The following is a 17,149-nucleotide window of genomic DNA, read 5'->3' on the forward strand; positions in this document are numbered from 1 at the left end:
GAGGCCAATAATGGAGCCTTGAGCTGCAGTGGGTTCCGGGGGTTGGGAGAGGGAGCTGGCTCAAGAGTGACAGCCCATCTCGGGTGGGGACGAGGGTGCCCGGCTCCGGGTCCGACTCTCCCCGACCCGGAGCAGCAGCCGTGACCTTGAGCGGGAGGCGGGGGCGCGGAGGGGAGCAGGCCCCGCGGGGCAGTTCTGCCCCGCCTCGCCCCGGCCTCTCCCGCCTCGCCGGCCCCGCCCCCCGCGGCCGCGTCTCCTCCCCTCACTGCAGCGCTCGCCGCGCTAGCCCAGCCGTCAGCCGCCTCCCGCCGCCGCCGCCTCGGCGCCGACTGCTAAGCTCAGCAAGTCTTGCGGCAAAGGCACTTCGGACCGAGTTGGGGCCGGGGCGGAGCGGGGACTCCGGGCCCCGGGGGAACGGACGCCCCTCTGCACCGTGGCCAGCGTCGCGCCCTTGCAGCCCGCCGCGCCCTCACTTCGGGGACCCGGGATCCTTCCTGCCTGGCCGCTCCGTGTAAGTCCGTCTCCCCCTCCCCCGCCCGTGGGGGGGGGCACCGACTCCCCCTCCAAAGTTTCTCTTCCCGGGGCGGGTTTTCCGCTCCTGGGCCGAGGGGGCTCCGGGGGCGGGTGGGTCGGGTCCGGGAAGTTCGCGGCCAAGGGGGCCGGGCGCCCGCACCGTCCTTAGAGGGGAGTTTGGACGCGTGCGGGTGTAAGGTTCGTTTTGGGAAGCTGGGCTCAAGCGGCGAGTAGCCCGCGGCTCTGCAGGCTTGGGGCGGGAGGAAGGAGCAGCTTTCCTCCCTGGGCGGGGGGGGGGGGGGGGCGGTGGCGGGTGAGGTGCAGAGCGGAGCGGCGGGCAGACGTCCCCGGAGCCCTCGGGCTCTGCGTCCCCGCCGCTCCCGCCCTCTCTCCTGGACGCCCCCCACCCCGCGTGTCGCCCACCCCCCGTCCGCCGGGGCCGTCTCCAACCCAGCTTCTTTCGCCCCCGCCTCACGCTTCAGGGACCCCCGGCCCCGCCGTCGTGGGAGGAGGAGGGAGGGTCTGCGGGGCTCTAGGAGGCAGAGACCGTGGATTAGGGGAGAGGGCGGAGGGCGGGGAGGGGGGGGGCCAGACTCCAGGGACTATCTGGAAGTGAGGGTCGAGAGGAACTGGGACAGGGAGGCGAGAGGGGGATGGAAGCACCCCTAGTCTCTCTCCAAATCTCATGACTCAGCACGACCTAGGACGTCCGGTCCCTGCTTCAGCCCTCTTTCCTAGGGCTGGGCTCCCAGACCCAGAAAGTACAGACAACCCCACCCCGCTTTTCTGGACTCCTTCACTTACCTTCCCCATTTGGGGTCCCCCTTCACCTGTCTCTATTCACCCCCTTTTCTCTCAGGACATGGGGGCTTTATTTTTTTGGCTAAAAGGGTAGATGATTTACCCTTCTCCTATCCCTTAACCCACTCCCTCCTCCCTTCTCCTTTCCACCCTTCCGTTCCCACATTCCACAGGTGCCTTCCAGACACCCCTGGTCCATGGTGTGTATGGGGGCCTCCAAAGCCCCATCTCTCCCTCTGCAGCCTCCTCCCCCCATTCACTGTTGAGGTAGAGAAGTGAGTGTTCTGGCTGCTTTCTCCTGTGGCAGCAGAAAGGAGTGCAAGGACATCGGAGGTGGCCCAGGAGAGGGGCACTGCAGTGGGGGAGAGAAGGCCAGAGGCCTGATGGGGTGGGTGGGCCCGGATTGGAATGGAGTGGGCATAAGGAAGAAGTCCTTAGGCTCTGTGTGCCCAGAAAGACAGGAAGGTGGGCCAAAGTCTGACCTGGAGAGAGCTGGGGGGTGCCCTTCCTCCTCTCCTCCTGCTGCTGTCCTGAGAGGGTCTCCCATGTGTAATCAATTAGCCTCAACCTGAGCCATCCAGCTCTTGGTAACCTGGGCACTTCATCAGAGGGTGTGACCACGGGGAGCAGGGGAGCCCTTCATCTTTCCAGTCATCTCCCCCTGCTTAGGTCCAAGTGCAGACTTTGGGCTGCTAGGAACATCTCTGTGTCCACCCTGCCCCTCCCCCCCCAGGAGCAAAAAGAAGAGCCATGCCCAGTGCCCCTAAGACAGGGCCTGAGGGGCAGGTGGGAGGGGCGGGCCTGCCCTGATGCAGTGGGAGCGTGCCTGGTGCCTGGTGTGCGTGCCAGGCAGCCACTACTGGCTGCAGCCTGTGTCAGGGCCCCAGGGGTGAGTCAGCGTCAGGGGTCCACACCAGACGAATTGAGACCTGGGCCGGGGAGCCCAGCCCCACCCCTGCTTCTCTTCCCCATGCCCCTGGGAATGACTGGTGCCAGCTCAACCCTCAGTCCTGGGTTTCTCCCTGCTTGGCTCTTGGACAGATCCCTGGCTTCATCCTCTAGGACACCCCTGGGGGCACTTGCTTCTTCTGGGGACCTCTTGGGCTTGATTCTGGCCCACTCTCCATGCCTTGCCCAAGGAGGAGCTGGGGAGCTTCTGGAAAGCTGAAAAAGGGGAAGGCAGATATAAGTGTTCTACTTCCAGAATCACAGAGACCTGGCTCACTGTCCCTAGGAGGAGGAGACCAGAGGTCATTCTCCCTTTCACCCTCAGTCAGCTGCCATGCAGATGTGATAGGAATGTCCCTGGTACTGCAGGGACCCGTGGGCGGGTGGGCTTTCGAGATGGCTGGAGAAGCCTCTTCCCTGCTCTCCCTGAGCCAGTATTCCCCAGCCCCAGGCGAGCCTGACCTCCAGCGGCCCTTGTGCCTCCACCTGGGCTCTGTCCTCTCTCAGCGGAGTCTCCTGTTTCTTCCCACCGACACTGTGAAGTCTGTGTAGCCCTGTCAGGAGAGCAGAGAGAGGGGCAGTGGGTGCTCTGGGATCCAGGGTATGGGAAGGATGGTGAGGATGGAGGGGGAAGAAGTTGGGGTTCAAGGAGCTGGAAGGGTAGCTCATCATCCCCCTCCTTGGACAGAAGCATCCTTGGGGATAGTCAAAGACCGTGGAGACTAGACTTGCTGTTTCAGTTGCCCTTGGGATTTGGGCTTTCCTGATCTCGGTTCTAGCTGAAGCTGGGTCTGCTTTTTTTGAGTGAGACACACAGAAGGTCCAGAGTGATGGAGATGATTTTTGAGAACCGGAGTGGCAAACCAGATTGGACAATAGAGGGTGTTTACTCAGTACGGGGTAGTGGTTAACAAAGGAAGCAGCAAACCAACAGGCTTGCGTTCATAATCCCAGGGCCACTAATTACAAAGTGTGTGACTTCATTCATTCATTCATGCAACAGATATTTATTGGTGAGCACCTACTATGTGAGCACCTACTATGTGCATTGTTCTAGTCACTGTGGATACAGTAGTGAACAGACAGAACCCCCAGCCCTTGTGGATTTTGCATTCCAGCAGGCCTAGACAAGTTGCTTAGTTACTCAGCATCATTTTCTACATTAATTCAACTTTTAGCTTTTGAGAGTCTACTATGGGCTGAGGGTATGTTAGGCCATGGAGATTCAGTTGGGAACAAAACACACCTGGTTCCTGCCCCTGTGGCATTTACCATCTAGTAAATAACACACAGGATTAAGCAGATTATTACATAAATATTTCATCACAACCGTGACACCTGTTAGGAAGACATACAGGATGCCTCAAGACCATGCAATGGCGTGACCTGACCAGGTCTGGAAGGTTTCTTCTATAAATCTGAGGTAATAATACTTATCCCCCAAGGTAGTAAGCATCCAGTAAATGATAACTTATTCATATGGCGCCCTGGATGGATATAATTCTAAATTTACTCCATGAATAACCATCACACATGCAACAAGTTGCTTCTTCATCCTCCACTAGGTCAGAGAAACCCAGGTAGAGATGCCATGATCCAGTCCTGGGTTCTCAGGAGGACAGGGAGTCTGTGACGGGTAACACGGTTCCACGGGTGAAACGTCAAGTCATCGAGACAGTCTAGTGCCCCCAGCCAGACTGCCCGGGTTCCTCCTGGTTTGGCCCCTGCCTCTGACTTGGGCAAGTTAATCAAATGCTGTTTCTCAGTCTGCCTGTCTGGAGTGGAGGTAAAACCTGAATCTGTGACATAGGCAGCTTTCATCGAGGATGCAGTGCGTTAATGCCTGGAAAGGGTTCGAGCAGCGCCTCGCACCTGGTGAGAGCCGGGCGCATGTGCCCCACTGTTGTTTCATTGTTGCCTGCCGGCCCTCCTAGCCCTTTCCCTGTCCGCAGCCCAGACTCTTTTGGAACATTTTCCACCTCTGTTAATCTTAAAAACCTCAAAGGAAGGAGCTGCTGTAACTTCTTTGGTGGCCATTCCAGAATTTCCTCCCTCTGACTCTCAGGCAGTTCTTTATGCCCGATGAGGCCGTATGTTGCCAAAGCTTAATTTCTGGGCAGGATTTGTCCCGGCAGCCCTTCGTTTTCATCCCTGGAACTGATAGGTGAGGGTAGGAGCCGGAGCGATGGGGCCATTTGGATCTGGGCCTAGAGGGCCGGGGGCGGTCGTTGTGAGTTGACAGCCCCCCTCCGCTCACCCCAGCACACACACACACACACACACACAGGTCTGTGCTTCAGCAAGGGGTCTAAAATTAAACATCAGGAAGGATGCCCCAAATACATGGTATGCAAGAGATGTCCTAAAAGCTTCCTCGCTGGGTAATTTTCCAGACTAGGACAGACTTCCCCACCTGTCTGGTCAGGAGACCATAGGACTGAATGCTGGGATGGGGAGGTTGGATCCTTCAGGAAGGAGGCTGTGAGTTGCTTGGTCCGTTGTCATAGCCACTGACACTCGGAGGGCTGGGTGCTACCAGGCAACTCCCAAACTGGGGGTCCGGGGCAAGAAAAGAAGAGGACAGCCCTGCTGTTGTAAATTCAGGAGAGCCGCCCCCCTTTTGACCATTTGGTCTGGAGCCTCGACATTTCATCTTTTGCTGTAGGCAACACTCACTGTCGGGCGGAAGAAAGGGCATAGCCAGCGTGGACCGTGCCTGGCAAGGAGATGCAGAACCGGGTGTGAGCCACACTGCCCTCAGCACAACCCGCCGGCCTGCTCCTTTCTCAAGGTGCCCCCTTCTTTTCCCCCTCTGTGGTAGAGCTTTTCCGTCTCCCACCACAGGGGTCTCAGAGCAGACATCACAGTCCCACTTCACAACAAAGAGGCAAAGGCTCACAAAAGTTGTGTGACTGGTTTAAAATCTCACACCATGGAGACCAGAGCGAGTCTCAAACCCAGATCAGAGCGCTTTGCCGGGGGTGGGGGGGGGTGGTTCTTTCGAGGCTTCTGTAGCTGATTGGGGAGAACTTTTCCTCCCTAGGGAGCCTCCCCACCCCCCCATTCCTTCTCACCAGCTCCCTCTAGAGTGTGCAGCCTGCCAACATGGTCAGGGGACCCCAGAGTCATTAATGCTTTGAGTATAAGCAGGGGACCAGTCATTGAAATCAGGTAGCAGGATTTTACAAAATTAGGCAGTGATCCCTTGGAGAAATGGAAACAGCCCCCCCTCTCTGGTGTTGGGCTTCTCTGGGACTCGCTGTAAGGATTTTCTCATCTTCAGGAGCACTTGCTCTGAAGTGAGGAGGAAGGAGCCCTGGTGGAATGGAGCAGAGCAAATGATGGGGCACCCGGGGAATCTGCCCCCAGCCTCATGTGGCCTTATCTGAACGGGGTGCTGGCATCATCAGCAAGTTCCCAATTTGGTCAAGTCATCCTCGGAAGCCCAACAGGACATAGGCATGGTACCTATGCTCGTGTCTAGTTGGTACCTGACTGCTTCTCTTCTTCAGAGAGTTCAGGCTTGAGAAGTCAAGATCCCCATGGACTTACAGCCCGGCACTCAACCCTCGGGCATGCAGGGGCAGCTAGAGTCCAAGCAGCGGCCGGGCCAGAGCACACCTCTTCCTGATTTCCTGCTTTCCTCCTTTTCCTTCCACTTCCAATTCAGATGGACCAAGCACCTATTCTGTGTAAGGCACTAGGGATTAAAAGGGAGCTCAGAATAACCACCTATTGTTCATCAGCCTGGGATTTCCTCAAAGGCAGAGCATGGGGCTCTTCCTTCTCTGCTGGGTGCCCCCCCCTCAACACCCAGAGTAGAGCTCTGGAGCCAGGAGCATTTGTGATGGCTGGGTGCAAGGAGACTGGGCTCCCAGAGCTTCCCAACCCCAGGATAGCTGCCTGCCAGGACCAGATTTCCCTCAGTCCTTGGAGCCTTGTTCCCTTCCTCCCTCCGCAGAGAGACTGAGAAACCCAAGGACCTCATTACTGGGCAGTCTGGGACTAGGGCGGGGCAGTGGCTGAGCAGGGAGTCAGGGAGGCTCCTCTGAGGCATCTGTGAGACCCAGGTGCCTCTGGGTGGGACAGGGAGTCCTCAGGCCATGGAGACCCCTGGCAGGGCTTCCCGTAATTGGGTTAATGCTATAGCTCTGGAATTTAGCAATTAGAGAATATTGCAATTGGAGGTGGCATTCACCCATTACTATTGCATACATCTTAATATTGAGTGTAAGTGGTTGTAACGAGGAGCTTGGCACTAGGGAGATGAGCAAACTGAAATGAATGGAGGAATGGGATGAGGGGGCCTCTTAGATGGAGCATGGGGGTGGGATGGGGAGGACATCGCAAGTAGACTGAGGACATAACCTGGAGGGGAGACCAGGTTGGGTCGAGGCCCAGCAGCCCCCTGAAGACAGCAAGAAGAAGACTTATGGCCAAGTCAAGGAGGCTCACCTGGGCCTTGGACATGCTCCTTTAGCTTCTTATTCCCCCAAGTGATTGGGGAAGCAGCTTTTATGCTCCTTATAGAAAGGAATTCCTTTCTGATGTCTAACCTTACCTTTTTCTGCTCCACCTCAACTTCATATCCCTTGCCTCCTTCCTAGAGAGGAGGAGAGCCTGACAGGTGGCATGAAGGGACCCTGGGCATGGGCCCTGGGTGGTGGTCTCTGGGAACCCTCCTTGTCTCTCATCTCCTGTGTTTATTTGGAGAAAAGCGTATTTAGCTAACACACAGCCCTTTATCTCTATCCTCCTTGGGGCTGCTTGGCTCCCCATTTTCATTGTTAGCCATGGTAACCATATTGTGCCAACTGCCATGGACCAAAGTCATGGGCCCAGTGTTGGGGGTCTGAGATTAGATGCCAGAACCTTTGGGTTCCTGTGTGTCCACCCTGTCTGAGGGATGTACAGAGGATGAACAAGAAGCTAGCATTTCAGTGCTCTGGGATCCTGGGTGCTTCCTGGGGAAGCAGACCTGGGGGCTGAAACCCAGCCTCACCACTAGGGGCCAAGGTAAGTTAGAGTTAAGCCCCAGGAAGCACAGGGTGGCTGCGGGTTGGGTGGGAGTCAGCAGGACACTTGGAGTTAATTGAGGGAAGACAAGAGGGCTCCCTCTCCCAGTTTGACTCGCCCATGAGGAGGAAAAGGCATCACTTTAATAAGGCTGCCCTGGTTCCAGATCAATCCTGGCATTGCAGGAAGCGGAGGGGCAAGCACCACGGAGAAATTGGATTAGTTCTTTGATGCTGGCCGCTGCGCTTGCTGCTATAGGAGGCAGGGGGGACATGAGGGCTGAGCCTGCAACTGGCAGCTCGGCCCCCAGAGTTTGAGGCTTCCCAGGGAGACCCTGGTCCCCAGGCCTGGCAGGTCTCCTGCTGGTAGAAGAGCAGCAGAAGTGCCCAGGAGGAACAGACAGTAGCAAAAGCCAGGTCCTCTCCACTGCAGAGGCCGGGAGGTGTCCTCAGGTTTCCCCAGGGATATAGACGGTGAGCTCCAAAGGCACGGGGAGGAGAGGTGATGGGGAAGGCGGAGAGGTGATGCCCGACACCCCCTGGGTTCGTGCCCCACAGTTGCATGTTCTGCAGGGCATAACAGAAACAGCACCCACCATGTCCTGCCTGGGCAAGCGACTTAAACTGTCTGAGCCGCAGGGTTCTCATCTGAAAACGGAGATAGTAACACACAAGGGATACGGTCCATGGGAAGGGTACATGAGATGTCCTAGGACAGCACTTCTCAAAAGTGTGGTCTGTGGACCCCTGGGCTTCCCCAAGAATTGTTCAGGGGGAGCCATAAGGTCAAAACTATTTTCCAAATAATCCTAACGTTGTTTGCCATTTTTAATATGTTGGCAGTGATGGTCCCAAGGCCATGGGTTGAACTGCTGGTACTTTAGTGTGGATCAAGACAGGGCACCAAACTGTTCTAGGCACTGCATTCTTCCCCACCACACACCTGCTAAATAAATAAACAAATACATAAATGCCAGTTTCCCTTAAGAATTTCTTTGACGGAGGAGTAAAGATTACAAATTTTATTAAATCTTGACTCTTGAGTGCACATCTTTTTAATGTTCTTTGTGAAGAAATGAGAAGGACACATAAAGCCCTTCTTGTTTTAGAGCGTGTGGTATTTCACCCCCTTTGTGAGTCTCAGAAATGTGAAATTAATGTCCCCAAGGTCACACTGCTAGTGGGGGGCTGAATCAACATACAAACGTAGGTTAGTCCGCCCCCCTCACCCGGCCACAACATTCCCCCAGGCCACACACTGGTAAGATGGGGGAGGTCAGGCTGGACTGTGGGGTGGGGAGAACAGTCAGGCTGGACTGTGGGGGGGCAGGGTGGTCATGCTGGACTGTTGGGGGTGACGGTCAGGCTGGACTGTTGGGGGTGACAGTCAGGCTAGACTGTGGGGGGGCGGTCAGGCTGGACTGTGGGTGGGGGACAGTCAGGCTGGACTGTGGATAGATGCCCACATAGCCTGGTATTCACAGGGCTCTCTCCGGAACTGGTCATGCTGGTGGAGTCTGGACACTGGTTCTGTCCACACAGCTCTGGGGATGCAGAGGAAACCTGGATCTCAGCCCCCTTTAGAGGTGACATCTCACAGTGAGGACTGGCAGAGCTTCCCGTTGCCTATCTTGTATAGGGGATCTAAAGCTCCATATTGGACAGGACCTCCAAGGGCCACCTGGTGAGAAGTAAAATAGTCCTTAACGGTAACCCCTAAGAGTAAGGAAGTTCTTCTTTGTGTCTAGCCGTATTCCTCCTGCTGTACTGAGTCCCCATTTCCTCTTATAATACATCCTTCGCTGCCTCCTGCCAGGTGAGTCTGGGGGTCAGAAGCTGCGAGCTGGAGGCTGAGTTACAGGCTGTGTCTGCCGAGTTACAACTGCCTGTTGTAATTAAGAGTTAGCACCCTGATCGGAGAGGCTGGGAGGGCTCCTCCCTCAGCAAGGACAGGCAGTCTTCATGGCTCTTCCGTGGCTTTAGTGGCTTGGGCACTGAAGAATGTGGTCGGTTCATCCTGGGAGGACAAGTGGAGGGCAGGGCAGGGAGGCCCTGGAGGACGGTGGAGGAACCACCTTTGGATGGGGTCAGGTGTCTGCACACGCACATCTGGCCCCGCGGGGAACATGCATCTCTCAGCTCTTCAGTGGCCACAAGGCTGGGTAATTAATTGTCCTGGCACATGGCTCCTTCCCTGGCTCAGCCATCCTGGGCTGCTCATCCTGGACCAGGAATGGGAAAGACCGAAACATAGTAAAAATGGAGGCCTTCCTGGATGAGAGGGTCACCGGAGCAATTTGTCCTTTCCTGGGAGGGGGGTGAGAGCATTGAAACCCTGGAAGCTGTCCTGTGGGGTCAGTGAGCTAAAGCAGGAATTGGGTTCCTGATCCTCCACGATCTCAGTCCCCTGAATGTGTTTCTGTCCCTCTGGCTCTTCCTCTCGATCCAGGAGATGCATTGGAGACAGACCCTGGGCTTGGCAGCTAGTGGGCAGGGGAGAACTCAACAGTAAATTTGGAAGCACAGAGAGGCAGGATGGGGCAGCTTCCATAGGGCAGGTTGGTACCCCCAGGACTCTCAATTTGGGGCACAGAGCTCTGGCCTTTAACAAGCCAGACAGATTCCCAAAACAGCCCCTCCCAGAGTTCATCCCATTGCCCTACTTTCAGAGAGCATTTCCTTCTTGTCTGGGGTTTGTGACATCCTGGAGCACTTGGCTCAGACTAGGGAAGATTCACAACTCCACATAAACAAACAGATGCAAACCTACCACACGTACACACAGCTCTTGGCAGGTTGCCTGTGGGCAGTGGGGCCTCCCTCTCACATTCCTTGGAAATTGAGAATGAAATTGGATCTGAGACCTTCTCTTCAGGTTGGAGAGGACTTCTCCAGGTGACATGTGCTCTCCTTTCCCCTCCACCTGCCACTTCCCGGCTTGGCTAGGAACTGCTCTGGGCGGGGTCCTAGGCTGGAGTCTGGGGTCTGGCGCGGTCGGGGGTGGGGGTAGGGGTGGGGCGGGGCATGGCAGCTATGTGATCTGCTTGCAGATTTTGGACCTGCGGTTTCTCCATAACTATTGCTGCCTTTCCAGACCCTGTGGCTGCTGCCATCTGTGATTAGGAGCTAATGTAGGTGAAGCCTGCTTGGCTGTGGCTGTTAGCTTAGACCTTTCTGGAGGCAGCAATGATTGGGGAGGGGGTGCTGTGTTGCTCAGAAGCAGGAGGCTTCTTGGTGGGAAGGTGAATGAGACTGTGTCTGGGACCAGGGCTTGGGGCACCAGTCACTGCCCTAGTGACAGAGGGGATGTGGCAGGGGGGCGGCGGGGGGAGGGAAAAAGGTAAGAAAGCATGTAGACTCATTAAATCCTTTCACCAACAACTTGAGGTGAGGGGCTCCCCTAAAGCAGGGGGCTGCTTCACGTGGACCCCATAGTGACAAGACTCCTTTCTGTGTCCCAGTTCTCTAGCGAAGGAAAAGTTGTGACATTACCTGTTTCCTCTCCTCAGTGTTGGGGCCAAGGCAAGAAGCTGGGACCCCTAGCATTGCAGCCTCTCTTGTGTCACACTGGCCACGGCCACCCCTCCACAGGCCCCCACTCATTCATTTATTTATTCAGTCACTCATTCATGCAATGAGCATTCATGAGCAAGGCTGCAGTGGTGATAAAGGTGGTATGACCTTTATAGTCTGAGGGAAGGAGGACATTGAAGGAAAGAAACACACAATTGATTATTTGATGACAATTATGATAATCGAGGTGAAGTAAAAAGAGCTCAATGCCCCTAAGGCTTGTAATGGGGGTACCTAGCAGGGTGGGGATAGTGGGCATATGGCTACCATGACTCATGAACTCTGGAGAGCTGTAGGCTCTCCTGGGTAACTTCAGGTCACTGCCAGGGAGCTGCGAGGCAGGCTCTGGGTTGCAAAGGGCAAGGGAGTGTCTGGCTCTGCTTCTGATTCCCCCGGTGACCCTGAGCTTGTCATTTTCCCTCTTTGCATTTGTTCATTCCTCTGTAAAATGGGGATCTTTGGCTAGAAATCCCTGCAGTCCCTTCTCAGAGTCCTGGAAAAAGCATTAGAGGTGTTCAAAGGCCGAACTATAGTTCTCTTAGGGACTGAGAAAGGATTTCAGGAAGAAGGATGGGAAAGCTCCTTGGGCACTGACTCCAGAGAGCCATGGGGAGAGAACAAGCCCAGAGCCAGGGGACCATGGTTCTTTGAGGTCACAAAGGGAGGGGTGAGCACGGCAGGTGTGTCCCCAGAGTGGCTGGAATCAGCGATGGAGACATAACAGGACAGGCTGCTGTCATTGCACCAAGGGTTGGAAACGGAAGCAAGCAGGGTTTAGGTTAGACATTAGGCAGCACTTTCGTGCTTGTTGCACTGAGACATGTGGCAGGCCTGCAAGGGGATGAAGAGAAGGTGTCAGATAGGTATTCCAGAAAAGCAGAGAAAAAGCTTTTCTGTGGGAGTGTTTGTGTGGAGGTGGGGGTGGGGGTGGAGAGATGACCTTACGAGGTCTCTCCCTCAGACAAGTCCATGGATATCTTGCGTTGCCAGCGCTGCTGGATGTGTGTAAGAGGAAGATGTCAGGTCCTCTTGGAAATGAGTTTTTGAGCATAAACTATCCCCAGTTCACATCTCTCGATGACACATGTGGCTAACTGCAATTGTCACACTCAATCAAATCGAGCCCAATTACACCTTTGCTCTCTTGTCCTGCTGTAATATAAATATGGCTTCTGAGAAGTGTATTAGTTGCTGGTGATGTGATTGCTTGAGTGGCTGTGTGTGTGGCTAAGGGAGGCCAGGGTGTTTTATGTTTACGACCCAGAAACAAGGGCTGGAGATGGGCTCCTTGAGGGCACAGGATTGGGCAGCCCATGAGGCCTTCTCAGAGGACCCTGAGGCAGTCCTATCTCTATGAATGGGGGATAGATCAGATGCCATCTCAAGGGTTCTTTGTGTCCTTGGGCTTTTTTTGTTGTTATTACCCACAGTCACAGGTTCTCCATGTGTATGTAGGTGGGGTGAGTATTGCACTTGTGCGTGTCTCTGCCTCTAGATTATGAAAGGTCCAATGAAACCCTGTCCCCCACTCCCACTGAGGAAGATGCTCTTCATCTTTAGTGATTCATAATGTCAGAAAGGCAACCTAGAACATGAAGGATATTTCAGGTAGACACAAAGAGGAATTTCTGAATGGTAAATGTGGTTAGACATTGTGACAGAAAACCAAACAGATGATGTGACCTCCAAAGAGAAGAAAATCTGGGACAGGGTAGATATTTAGAAAGGATAGATTGACCGCCAAGATTCTCTGTATCCCAGGGTTCTTGAGTGTGGATGTAGATGTGCTGGAGAGAGTTGACTGTGTGCACAGTTGTTATAGTTGACTTGTATTCAATGAGTATATCACAGTGTGGGAGGAGAAGAGGAAGAGGTGGAGGAGGAGGAAGGGGAAGAGAGTAATGCTGGGCATAATAGGGCTTAGGAGAGTAAAAGCCTCTTCTTTATCAGTATTGGGATAATATTGCTGAGGTAAGGGATGGTGTGTGTGTGTGTGTGTGAACTCAGCATCAGGAGACTTCCCTTACGATAGTCAAACCTGCAACAGGGTATGTAGATGCCTGCTACCATGTGAGCAGCCCATTTAAATTCAGGATGCTGTGTGCCTCTTGCTGAAACAGCTCCTGTTTGTTTGTTTGTTTGTTTGTTTGTTTTAAGTAGGCTCTATGCCCAACACGGGGCTTAAACTCATGACCCCTGAGATCAAGAGTCATATGCTCTACCAACTGAGCCAACCAGGCACCCATAAAACAGCTCCTCTGCATGGGGTCCATTCACACATGCTGAACATTTGCTTTGCTAACAAGCCACAGTCATTCAGCCTCAATAGTGAAGAGAGTAAAGAACGAAGGGCCTTGTGAAGAATATGGCCTCTAGATTTTTTTCAGCATGGACTCCGGTTTGGGGCTCAGGCTAGACTCACCTTCTTTTTAACACAATCCTGACAGTGCATTTACTTTTTTGTAAATCCCCCACCCTCCGCTCACTTGATTCCAAGGAACCACGAAGGGTCACAGTCATGATTCTGGACTTTGGAGGTGTGACCTTGAAAGATCCTGATACCCAGTCCCCAGGCTCATAGCAGAACCTTTCAAAATCACCCCACATCTTCTGAAGACTCTCCTGTTATCTACATATCCTCCAAATTTCTTTTTTTTTTTAAAAAAAGATTTTATTTATTCATGACAGACAGAGAGAGAGAGAGAGAGAAGCAGAGGGAGAAGCAGACTCCCAAGGAGCAGGGGGCCCGATGCGGGACTCGATCCCGGGACCCTGGGATCACGACCTGAGCCGAAGGCAGACGCTCAACCATCTGAGCCACCCAGGCGCCCTCCTCCAAATTTCTTTTGGCCTTCCCTTCTGGTGACTTCTTTCTTAGAAAATTTCCCTTGGAAATTTTGAGACTAACCAGTATCAGTCATGTTATTTTCTCACTTTTAGCTTCTCTGAATCTCAGTACCTTAGAACCAGGGGCCCATACACAGTTCAAGGTGATGAAAAGAGGTAAGGAGTAGGGATGGTATACTGTCCCCTTCCCCATGCTCTTGGACATCTGCCTGTTTATCTCCTTGGAATTAGTCTTGGCTTCCTTCATGTAAATGGTCTCCTGGATTATATTATCAACTTTCCCCTGGATCTCCCATAGCACCCTTATGATGCTAGAGGCCCCAACACCGACAGTGCTTAAAAATGCAGGTCTTGAAAAAAAAATTAAAGTAAAAAAATTTAAGAAATGCAAACCGTGGCTGCTTGGGAACTGGGAGGTTCAGCACCATGGACAGAGCACTGCACCTGCGCTGGATGATCACAGGCTAAGCCCCGACTTTCCAATTTTGGAGAAAGAGGCAGGGGTGAGAGGACCATTGGTGTTGTGGAAAATTGTTATCACCCTTTATTGACTGTGAGACCTTGGCCAAGCTACCTCCTTTTCCTGGATCCCACTTTTTACTCTGTAAAATGAGAGGGATGAACTCCAAATATCCTATGAGCCTGAGCGTCTATATAATCATCTTTCCCAGGAGGTCTTTAAAAGTAGTTTTGACACGCCTGGTCTGGTTAGGGGAGGGCCAGTTTAGCTAGTAGGTGATAGGAATACATGACCTCAAATTCTGGAATCTGGCTGTGGTCTCCCAAAGTCCGTGACCTGCATCTCTCTTCAGCTTGCTGAAATGTTTAGAGCAGCGGCATCTTCCCTGTAATATTCACTATTCCAGACACCCCACTGTCCACTCCACTCATAGGCAAAACCTAGCCTGGGTTGGTGAGAGGGGAGGGATTTTGTGGTAGGGTGCAGTCATGTGAAGTTTAACTGAAGATAGAGTACTGAAATGAAGCTGGAGCTGATTGGGCATCCCTGGAGGGGAGGGAGCTATGTAGGAATTAGAGTGGAGAATCCAGTCTTCTCCGTGCTGACAGGTCAGCAGGGTGTTAGAAATGAGCCCCTCCCTTACTTGTGGGAGAGCTGGGCTGCTGTGGGAGCAGCCTACAACAGGAGGACGAAGAATGGCTGCATAGATTGGCATGGGGCCAGGTGTGGGGTAGGGTAGGCAGAGACTGGAAGCTCTTCAGAGCTCTGAGGGCTGGGGGAGCCTGTGATTGTGGGAGAGAAGATAGAGTACCAGACCGTGACTGTGTCCTTATGTGCCTGTAGGAGGACTATACCACCTTTTCAGCCTTTTGGTTCATCTGAATGGGGTCATTTCTCTGCTTCCAGGCCCCCAGAAATCCTGTAGGGGGGATGTAGCTCTTCTTTTCTATCATCTGGTTCCTTCTTTTCTCATCTTCCCTGCATCTGCATTTCTTCCCTGACCACCATATGTTTTGCTAAACCGATAATCCAAACACTCTTTGTTTCCCTGTCCAGGGCACTTAGCATGGGGGAGAATGTGTACCTGTCATCCTTTGGGTCATTAGAGAGGCAGCTCAGGCTCTACTTTCTGGGTGGGATCACTTGGAACCCTCCATAACTTACCGAACACAAAAGGGAAATTCCAGGCAATATTCAGGTTACCTTCTACCTCCCCCTTTTTGTGCTTCTCCCCTTAGAGATGTCTAGTGCCTCCCAGCTCTCCTGTGCTACCCAATCCTCTGCACTCGGGTCTGCTCACCTCATCTCCCTGTCCCTGACCCTGAGAACAGTGCAGTATGTCTTATTCCGCAGCCCCAGGCACAGAGTCAAACTGCTCTTCTGCTGAACATGGCACTCCTCCCAACAAAAAGGCGTCTGCGTGTTGAATAGGCAGTGATGCCTACCCAAAAAAGGCTGGGTAAATAATGATGGGATTCCAGGGATGGTGAAGACTGTTGGGGAACATATTTAAGGCAGTGCTCTCCTCTGTCGTTTATAACACTGCCTACTTCACCAGTGGGCAAAATCAGTTCTTGGGAGTGGAGTGGGGGCAGGAAGAGGTGGAGCAAGTCTCTTCTTTGGCAGAGGAGACTGGTGTTTACATTTGTGGGTACAATATTCTTATTGGGGGAGGGAGAACTAGGGGCTTAAACCGCTAGCAGCAAGAGTCCATTGCTCAGGTCTAGGCCTGAAAACCATTGCCCAAACAGGGAGGTGGTTTTGGGGTACAAGGCCAGCCTGGGGGAGCAAGGTGAGTCCCACAGTCTTACTGCAGTGAGCCCAAGGCTTTGGTCTTAAAGACAATCGATTCTATTTCTCATCTCCTCCTAGGCCCGGAGAGCACAAGATACATGGAGACTAATTTTGACCCACTGTGAGGAAGATAGTCCTAATAGAGCAAAAATTTGGTCTGTTTTGGGCGCAAACCAAGTGTTTCATTCAGGGCCTGGCACATGGAAGATACTCAGTAAATATTTACTGAATGAATGTTGAAGGATTAGAACTGTCCAAACACCCAGTGGCTTTTCTCAAGAGACACGAGCACCTTGTCCTGAGGTACATTCACTGTTGTTGCTGGAGGGGCTCTTGCCACACTGATGGGTTGGTCTTAAGGGCCCTTTCTCTTGAACTCTGAGAATCCATGACTCTGTGACTTCTTTTGAAAGAAAGGAGACCTTCAGAATGGGGCCAGAGCTGGCCTGACCATGGGAGTCTTTGTAAGGGACACATAACCTGGTACCTCTGGCCCAGCCACCTCTGCGACATCAACCTGCTGCCAAATACGCTTGTTGAACACGGTAAAGAGAGCGTGTCTCTTTCTCATTTCTTGGAAATCCTTATTGTGAAGCTCATGTGTGGCAGCCTCAGCTTGGCCTGTGACTTGCTTGGCCATCTGTTCAGTGGGGTGATATCCATCTGACTGCCGTGCACACTTTTCAGAGATGGGTGCTTGGTAGGACCCTAGGCGGGCCAGGGGGATGGGAGAGATGGCTGGTTGCCTTCGAGGGGGAGTGGAGGTGGGGTGGGTGTGGGTCCCATCTCCAGCTGCTCCCATGCTGCGTGCCTGGCGCTGGCCCTGATGAGGATGAATAATTGATGGTGACTAATGGATCATTGCTCCCGTATGAAATATTCAGCAGGGACTGTGGCAAGTTCATGTAATCAGATGTTTCACGCTGCCTTCCTGGTAGGTGTGGGATTCCTGGGTTTCCCTGACTCTCGGAATCATGGGGGGCGGGGGCACTTCCCCAAAGAGAAGTGGGTTTTGTGCAGAGGGTCCCGTGCAGCGGCCTTCTCAGGGTGCACTTTACAGGGAAAAGGGAGGGGCCCATAGTCCTTTATTCTGGACTTGCCTCCTTTAAGGGTAGCTGTACTGTCCGACATTCAGAATGGTGAACTACAGAGAGAATGGTTAGGGGTAAATGAGAGGCAGCGTGCATCCCCTGGGACA

The 17,149-nt window shown here is 53.5% G+C and overlaps 1 protein-coding gene across 1 annotated transcript in view; it reads left to right on the forward strand.

Moving 5' to 3' along the window:
• Positions 1-316: 316 nt before the first annotated feature.
• SYT2 (synaptotagmin 2) overlaps positions 317-17,149 on the forward strand; it is a 105,619-nt gene continuing 88,786 nt past the window's right edge. The window contains exon 1 of the mRNA XM_027614205.2: positions 317-511. The gene's annotated coding sequence lies outside the window, so the exon portion shown is untranslated. The remainder of the gene's footprint in view (positions 512-17,149) is intronic.

The sequence above is a fragment of the Zalophus californianus genome, chromosome 10 (assembly GCF_009762305.2).
Source record: "Zalophus californianus isolate mZalCal1 chromosome 10, mZalCal1.pri.v2, whole genome shotgun sequence".
NCBI lineage: Eukaryota > Metazoa > Chordata > Mammalia > Carnivora > Otariidae > Zalophus > Zalophus californianus.